We start from the raw sequence: 7,500 nt of genomic DNA on the forward strand, positions 1-7,500 counted from the left end.
CAGTGATAGACTATATATACCTGGAGGAAGTAAACACTATCCAGAAAAGAAAAAAAAATCAAAGGCACAAAAGACCAGTTTCTCATAAAAAATTTTAAATGAAAAATAGCAAGAGATGCCATAGCAATCAAAGTGTTATATGGATAGACTACATGAAAAACATAGCCATGATACCACACTCATGTCTCTTAGAATTTTTAAAAATTTATGATATATGTGACAACACCATCCACCTCTTAAATAATACAATGGCAAACTAGAAAATTATACTTACATATTCTGATCAAAGTGGCTATTAATCCCATGACAGTACTACTGGAAAAAACATCAAAGACGAGTACTAACTCATAAGAAGAGGGAGCAGTAGAAACCACTAGATGTTAATGGAGTTCGAGCTGCTCGGAAATTATGGTATTAAATTAGAAATGCTAATGCAAAGAGTAAGAATTCTATCAAGAGACATCAAGATGAAGTTTGGAAGAGAAAAGTGCACTCTAATTACCGTAGAAAGGGGAAAAGTAATAGTGACTGAATGGATAAAGCTGTCAGATGGAAATGTCATCAAGACCTTATATAAAGCCGGCTATAAATACCTTAGTGTAACAGAAGGAAAAAAAAAACACCAAGACATGAAAGCAAGGATGAGAAGAGTATATATGCAAAAAAATAGAAGCTATAATGAAATCAAAGCTTAACTTTTAAAACATGTTAAATACTCTAATCACTAAGGCAAGGCCAGTAATCAGGTACTGTGCTGAAATAGTGGAGTGAATAGATATAAAAATTAAAAAGGCAATAAACTCTGCACCTTAGGCGAATATTGACAGGCTCTATAAATCATTCAGTGAAGGGGGAAAAGGACTCATCAATACATAAGATTGTGTCAACACTGATAGTAAAGCGCTTGGGCAGTGCCTTAAGACCACTGATGATGATTTGCTAAAATGTGCATTAGAAGAAAATTGGATAAAGGAAGATGAAGACCCAGAAGTAAATAAAAAGTGGACATGAAAAAAAGCCCCGAGAAGATTAGCAAAGAAAACAAATGAATATGAAATTCATGAGAGAATGAAGTATTGGCAAGTAATGAAATAAGGCAGAGGCTACTGAGGGAAAACTTAAGAGGTAAACCGAAGGGTGGTCAATGGATGCACAATATAAGCTTCCAAGAACAAGATATACTCAAAGAGCAATAGACGGAACTATCATCTCATTAAAGTTCAGGAAAAATGGTGAAGAAAGAAACAAAAAATCAGATTGCCAATGAATTTTCAATACTTGAACAGAATAAACACAAGAAACATGATATATAGGATAAAGTTTTAAATGGAAGCTCTGTAGGGAATATCTAGTACAATGAGACAGAAAATGGAACGATCAGCAACCTCAAGCTGTGGTAGGAAATAATCAGGATAAATTACTCTGGTACTGCTGTAATCGGACAAATAGGGTGACACATTCACATCGACCGGACGTCAGTCTGGTCAATAAGTCACTAAAGAAAATATTATTCATAAATGTTACAGTATCGTGGGACTCAGGAGTAAAAGATATGAGTTGAAAAAAAATAGAATAAAACCATGAAATTTTAATTGAACTGAAAAGGTCATAGAATATGCTTGTAGAAATATTGCCTATAATCATATGAACACTCAAAACCATGACTAAATGATTGAAATTCAATCTTGGAAAACTAGTAACCGATAAAGCCCCAGGACTAATGCAAATAAGCATTCTACTGGATACAGGATATATAGGCCCGTTCCACACAAGCAATTTGAAACCGTACAGTTGGGATGAGGTGGTTAGAAATCAATGAAGCCATTTAAACGCCGTGGAAAATAACCGTGCGTCAGAATAACCGTTCATTAGGAATTTCCAAACATCTTACAACTAAACCGTGCAGCACACTTAAGAAGTTTACCCCACCCTACTCACGAGATGTTTTCTCATGCTGCTATTTTTCAGTGATTGATAAAAATTGTATTATTATTATTATTATTATTATTATTATTATTATTATTATTATTATTATTATTATTTTTATTATTATTATTATTATTATTATTATTATTATTATTATTATTATTATTATTCATGATAAGATATACATCCAGTTAATAATTTTCTCAACATCACATCATTTATAACATTTATTGAGAGCTTTAATGATACTAAATGCATGAGGAATAATAATAATAAAAAAAAATGAATTGCTTTTTGCATTAGGTATCAAGTATGTCCATCAAAACTGCTAATTGAGATTTTATGCTTTACTGGTTTGGCTGTTATGATGAAATACTGGGCTACATATTTGAAAACCGCACGAACTTTTCCCATGAAAGATTACCGTAACATCATAAAAATGTTTTGTGAAGGTATTCATCCATTCAGATTTGATTGCTCTCATACTTTTACTACCTTTCTAGAAAAGTTCATATGTATTATCATTAAATATGAATAATAAATGTGAATGCAATGAACAGAAAATTTTAAGTGTCGACAAAAAGATTATGAAACCGAGAAAATATAATACCCAATTTTTGTAAATAGATTCTTATTAGTAGGCGTTTCAAGCTTCTGGGAATGCCCTATTAGATAGCTCTTATGTACAAAAACCAGATTACAATTTAGAATACCACAATAAAAGAAGTTCATTAAGAATTTGAAACAATAAATAATTACGACTCACTCCATACTTTACGTTGGTAGAGCAAGCGATATTTTTTTTTTTTTATGGGGCTTTTTGAAGGCAAGAGAAACAATGAAACGGAGGAAAAAGTATAGACCTTCCACCAGAATTGAAGAAATATTGGAATATGGATCATTGGTATGTGTGCTCGTACGTAGTTTACTGCTTACATCACTTCTGGCAAAACCGAAACTCATAGTGAGGAGAGGTGTTATAAACTTTAGAGAGATCTTTTAATTTTTTTTAACTCGGGAAGTAAAAAGATATTGAAGTTCGTGTGTTTCTCAATTGTATGATCCTTTCAATGATTTTTAGAATTTATTCTATAGTGTCTCGAGATAAAATATATATGAAAATGTTTTGGCATTACGGCTTAGAATCTAGAGTTTACTATACTAAGCTAGTAAAATAACACATGCATTTTTTTTATTACATAGCAGATCTATATTAGACATCTAGATAATTCTAATGAGCTATATATTATTCCTTATCTATAGTATATAAAAAAATACTAAATTTTTTTCAAATATTAAAAGGATGCTAAAATGATTAATTTTTTCAAATTACTCTTTGTTCTTAACATTAGTTTATTCTGAACAGAACAAGTTGACAAAAAACTTGTAAGGAGAAGAACCAGACATAATTAACATGTCTATCAGTCAACCAAATTAGTGTTTGTATGAGAGAGAGAGAGAGAGAGAGAGAGAGAGAGAGAGAGAGAGAGAGAGAGAGAGAGAGAGAGAGAGAGAGAGAGAGAGAAAACGAACCATATTTCATCTAACATCATATCTGTTTGTCATTATTCCTATGCGGTAGGGCTGTAAATAAATCTGATTTTATAGGGCCGTGTTTCAAATGTTTGGCAATTTTCTTGTTTGGATATCTTTATCTCTTCCCTTTTAATCATTATAGTTGCAAATACATTAGGATAATAATCTTTTTCTATTTTTTTTTTCATTTTACGTTTATTTCTTATTACTATTGTTTTTAATGACCTGATTAGATCGCAAGTTCTTGAAACTAGATGATCGTAGCCTTCCCTAAATCTATGCGTAATCAGTGTTATTTGCTTAATGAGGGATGATTAAAATTCAGCCCTATACTTTGAGTCATGATGAGCAACACAGTAGAAGAAAAATAATGACATTCAATCTGCAATGTTTATTCGTTGATTTTGTTGTGCAGCAAATGTCATTGAATTTTGATAAGGGAAACTTTTCCTGTGATATAAAACTATTTTGAAGCTATTCAGCGTAAACAAATTTATGGAAAATTATGTTTTCAATAGTGCTTTTCAAAGGCAGCATGGCTAGGAGAATGTTTAAATTATATAAAGAATAGACTATTAGATGAAGGGGAAGAAAACTCATCAATAAAAAAACACTTAAATAGTGATTATCATTCGGAGTAGTATTATATTCAAAACATGATATAGACAGAATTTTAACAAAACACTTAACGCAAGTACATGAGTGACTGGCATCATTATCAGTTTTTGTGGAAAATGATTGAATATTTTTGGAAATAATATATAAGTTTCATTGCCTACATGGATAAAGATTTCAAAATGTTTACTTTTTTTAGTAGACGCTCACGATGAGAGAGAGAGAGAGAGAGAGAGAGAGAGAGAGAGAGAGAGAGAGAGAGAGAGAGAGAGAGAGAGAGAGAGAGAGAGAGAAAGATCGTAGTAAAAGTTGGTTAGATAATGATATCTGTTTTAAACTCGTATTATGCAGTCATCTTATTTTAATGTCAAGTTGTCTTGATTCTTTTGTGTATATTTCTTTATAAAGATTTTCTTATCCTTAGTCTATATGCATATGCCATTCATATTCTCAAAGGCTGTTTGTAATTATAATCAACGAGAAAAGGAGTGTGAGAGAGATTCTGTAATGGAACGTATACATACCTAGGCCAAACGCTGTTTGTATTTCATTACTAACAAAATCTTGCCTCTAGTTCACGGCTTTCGTTTCCACATAGGATTTGGTAAAATATGTAAAAAGTTACTGAAAAGACAGTAGTCTTCACCATCTTTAGAACAGTTGCTGATTTCTTTGCACATAATAATAGAAGAAAATGTTTGAAGAAAATGACATATAACGTTGGTTTTTACTACATTATTGATTATTTACATTATTGGTACTATACTATTATGTAATTTTACTTCTTAACTCCCACTCATTGGAATTCAAAACTAAGGGTTTTTTTATAGACTGACTTATCTATCAAAATAGAGAAGCAGATAGTCAAGTATAAATTACCTACAGTACCGTATCTCGTTTGGAGTGGAGATAAATCATTCTAGCAGGACGATCTATTATGAATATATCTATGTAGATGTTTTTGTTACACAGAGAAAACAATCAAGAAAATTCATGATAGTTTAACGATGAATTTTTACAATAGTTGATTTGACAGTAATAGTCAATCCACCCACCACGTATAACATATGAAACTACAGTTTACTAGCAATTAGTGTTTTGTCAGATATCAAAGATGCTTCTATAATCTTAGTAAAAAATAATTGTGCATGAAGTTGTTTTCGTGGACATGGGTAAGTACCATCCCATTATTCCTAGTCCACTAATTGCCTTATTCGTTTTTTGTTCAAAATATTTTTAACGGCAAGCTTTGGGACGCATGTGTCTTTTTTTTTTCAAATAAGGTAATTTTCATGATCAACTCTTTACAGAAAGGGGCGATCTATTTAAACGCACGTATACTTCTTTTTAAATCAAGATACTTTTTATGACCAATTCTCTACAGAAAGGGAGTATCCATCTATGGTTCGTAAACGCATGTGGTAATTAAAAGAAAAAAAAATAATGTAATTTTTTTATGATCAACTCTTTATAGAAAGTGAGGATCCACTGCTTCACTTCAGGCTTCGTGTGGGTATATTAAGTTAGGAATTATCACTGTCTTTATGCTTTCTCTGCTTATGAATGGTTCATGATGTACTTTTGCTTTTCAACACCAAAAGTTGGCACTCGCTTTTATTGTAAGTTTAAATGTTTTTCGATAAAATTTCTGAAATATCGATTCTTATAGATGACCAATTACACTATTATGACCTGGGCAACTTTTGTTAGCATTTGCTCATGTATACATTTACATATATAAGACAGAAAAAAAGTCTGCGAAAAGAAATGTAATAAAATAAATTCCTCCTAATCTTACCAGCCAAAACATATTTTGGATAGATAAAAAACGAGGGAAAGAGTGTACATATATCATATGAGTGTTTGATTGAAAGAATCAATAATTCAAACTAGAACATTATCTTCTGGAGAAAAGTAGGATAGTCATGATGGAAAGGGAACTAAGATTGATATAGGAGCTAAGTAATCTGTTGCCTTTATAGAACAAAAATGGAAAATGACATTTAGGTCTACACCGCCATATAAATCATGAACCACAAAAAGTGTTCTATTTTCAGGTACTGAAAAAAAAATCAATCTAGGTTTGCTATAGGATCGATGGAGAGTTTCTAATTACTTTGCTTACGGTCAACGTCATCCAATAGGTCTGCTCTTTCCTCTGCACAGAGCTTGACAAAACCATGTGCTTCAAGGAAACAAGGAACTTTTAATACTATAGCAAAGTGTGCAGATTTAGTGGTAGCCCGTCATTCATGTTTTTTAGTATTATACCGGAAACTGTTTTATATATTTTTTTGATATTATTCCTTTTAAGTTGAAGCATAAATCTCCTTGAGCTTACATTCCCCTTAATCACATAGATACTATATAAACATCCAATAAATATCCTGAAATTGTGTTACAAGAAACTAGAGACTATGCTAAGAGCTTATGAAACATCATCATCTAACATCACCTTCCTATCAACAATAACTCTTTTTCAAGAACTGAACGTTTAAAGCAATATACTAATTTAAAGAAGAATGTTATGAAAAAGCATTTAAATTTACCAACACTTTAATTATCCATACTCATTCGAAGTATATCATAATCAACGTAATAATACATATAATACTTATAATTGCTAGTGTGTAGAAGTCTAATCAATTAAAGTTATTAAAATAAGATACACGATATTAATCACCATCAGAGAGTTAACAATTTAAATATGAAATTGTTTCTCCCCTTGTAGGTATCAAAAGGGAACAAAGACAGTACCAAGCCTTTCATTAAACAATGTATTCCCATTAGTATTAAAGGGATGAGCAACCAAATTTATATGTGAATTCAAAAGGGGAAATGCTAGGAAACTGCATTGGAACAGGCATCTGCATTTGTTTATCCCTCTTGTAAACAGTAGGTAAGATCATCTGATGTATTCTCAATAAGTATGGATATCATAAAATAGATGCCTGTAACCTTTTTTTTTTTTCTTCTTTTTTTTATTTAATGATATCTATCACTACTAACAAGCAATATCTTTCTGCATGAAAATATTCTACCATGAAATATCTGACAATCTTCTTTCATAATATATAGTGTGGTTTAAAAAAATTACTTTTAATATATTTTATGAACTAAACGGATATGTAAACACGTCTGTATATTGGGTGAATTTAGTGATGAAAGGGAAGGATTTTCATACAGTGATATTTCTTATCTATTTGGTTTTATATAGAAAGTTTCAATAAATTTGAAATTATGCGAAATAAAATACTTACATAATACACAGAATTGCATTTGCATGAAAGTTACAGAGCGCAGGATAATAAGTTATCAATATTCGTATTCAAATTACTAAAAACTATGCCTTCATATATCTCATGACAAACAAAACTAAAACGTATCGGTGAAAAAGAATAAAAGAGCACCAATATCCTGTTA

Source organism: Palaemon carinicauda, chromosome 2, assembly GCF_036898095.1.
Source record: "Palaemon carinicauda isolate YSFRI2023 chromosome 2, ASM3689809v2, whole genome shotgun sequence".
Classification (NCBI taxonomy): domain Eukaryota; kingdom Metazoa; phylum Arthropoda; class Malacostraca; order Decapoda; family Palaemonidae; genus Palaemon; species Palaemon carinicauda.